The 2,171-nt window shown below is 39.9% G+C and overlaps 1 non-coding gene across 1 annotated transcript; it reads left to right on the top strand.

Annotated features, from left to right (window-relative positions):
- Positions 1-306: 306 nt before the first annotated feature.
- LOC130983637 (small nucleolar RNA R71) lies at positions 307-410 on the top strand. Its single transcript, XR_009087619.1, has one exon. It is a non-coding gene; the product is annotated as a small nucleolar RNA R71 (small nucleolar RNA).
- The last annotated feature ends 1,761 nt before the right edge of the window (positions 411-2,171 follow it).

The following is a 2,171-nucleotide window of genomic DNA, read 5'->3' as shown; positions in this document are numbered from 1 at the left end:
TCTTGTGTGTGTATTGCAGCCACTTGATTTGTTTCTAATTTCCTGGTGAGCTCTGCTAGTTGCTTGGCAAACACCTTGTTTTGGGCTAGAATTGTATCAACATGGTTCAGCTCCATGACTCCCTTAGTGTTGTGTCTCTCTGAAGCATAGTAGTACTCATTCTCAGCCACTGTCTCAATCACTTCAATGGCTTCTTCCACAGTCTTTTTCCTGTTCAATGAACCTCCTGATGAATGGTCTACAGCCTTCCTTGATTCATAAGAAAGTCCATCAAAGAAAATATGCAATTGCACCCAGTCATGGAACATGTCTGGTGGGCATTTCCTTGTCAAATCCTTGAACCTCTCCCATGCCTCGTAGAGAGTTTCACCATCTTGTTGTCTAAAAGTCTGAACCTCAGATCGAAGCCTATTGACCTTTTGTGGGGGGTAGAAACGTGCCAGAAACTTGCTTTCCACCTCATCCAGGTTGTTAGGCTCCCCCTTGGGAATGATTCCAGCCACTTAGCTGCCTTGTCCCTAAGTGAAAATGGGAACAAGAGCAGTTTATAGGCATCTTCCTGGACTCCATTGGACTTCACAGTGTCGCAAATTCTCAGGAATTTTGTGAGATGTTGGTTTGGATCTTCATTAGTACTCCCACCAAATGAACAATGATTCTCCACCAGTGATATTAGCTGTGGTTTGAGTTCAAAATTGTTGGCCTGAATGGGTGGTTTCTGAATGCTGCTACCACAATTCCCAGAGGTTGGGTTTATGTATGAACCAAGAACCTCCTCTCGGGAATGGCATTGTTTCCATCAGCTCTCTCATGGTTGTGAACTTCTCTATCCATGTGAGATCTAGAGCTTCCTCAAAATTGTCCTCAGATTCTCCTTCAGATTCTTCTTCTCCCAGTACTCTCTTCCCTCTTGCTTCCCTTCTAAGTTTATGAAGGGTCCTCTCTGGTTCGGTATATGGAGGAGTTAATGTCTCTCCTCTCCTACCTATCATACAAGAACACAGCACAGGCAACAAACAAGTGAAATACTCTTGGTTAATGGAAGAGTATGGTTAGAGCAGTTGAGGAATTAATTCAAATAGTTAGTGAGTTAGTGAGTTAGTTGCTTGAATTTAAAGGCATAAAGAAAGAAAGCAAGTAACAGAGTGCAGAAATTAAAATTCAACAAGTAACTTGAACTGAATTAACAAAACAAGAAAAATGCTCAATCTAGTTAACTTCCAATTTGAGAATTGTCAATCGAAAACCAATCCCCGGCAACGGCGCCATAAACTTGATGCTACGATTTTAGGAAATTGCACGATCGGCAAAAATTCCTTCCGGCAAGTGCACCGGTTATCGTCAAGTAAAAACTCACAATAGAGTGAGGTCGAATCCCACAAGGATTGGTTGAGTGAGCAATTCGGATTAGAAGTGTGTTCTAGTTGAGCGGAATCAAGATTTAGATGAAAATTACGGAATGTAAAATTGGCGGGAAACGTAAATGGCAAGAAATTGAAATTGCAGAATCTAATATTGCATGAATTAAAGAGCGAGAAGCTAAATTGCTGAAATTAAAAAGGGATCGGGGTGATTGCATGAATTTAATTGCAGAATGTAAAGAGAAAGTGGTAGATCAGAAATGGGGAATTCATTGGGTTTCAGGAGATATTGAGATCTCCGAATCAAACCATTTTTATCCCTTCCTCAACCAATGCATTCATTGAATTTTGCTTGGCAATCTTATATGATTGGATCCCAATCCCTTGGCTCACCAATTCTCTCTAAAAACAAACAAATTCCCAATCCCTTGGTTTAAATGTTCATAAGAAGAGATGATGCTCGATCACTGATTATACCACACAGTTTCATGAACCACAATTTGGTAGGATTACATGTCACAATATCCATCCAAACCCCAATCCAATTCACTGTGAGAAAGCTTCTCTAGCATGAATCCTCCATTCCTTTCCCAAGGTTCCGAAGGATTCCAATTATGGATAGTTTCTTTCCCAAGACAACTAACCAATGGAATTAGATCGAGAAGCTTTCTAACAAAATTCAAGAGAAAAGATTGAAGAAGAAGATAAAAACTATTATTGATTCATTGAATTACAATAGAGCTCCCTAACCCAATGAAAGGGGTTTAGTGAGTCATAGCTCTGAATTCAATTACAAAAAGTATGAAAAAT

Source organism: Arachis stenosperma, chromosome 5 (genome assembly GCF_014773155.1).
Source record: "Arachis stenosperma cultivar V10309 chromosome 5, arast.V10309.gnm1.PFL2, whole genome shotgun sequence".
Lineage (NCBI taxonomy): Eukaryota > Viridiplantae > Streptophyta > Magnoliopsida > Fabales > Fabaceae > Arachis > Arachis stenosperma.
The sequence above is the reverse complement of the archived record's forward strand: the minus strand, read 5'-3'. Positions and strand labels throughout refer to the sequence as shown.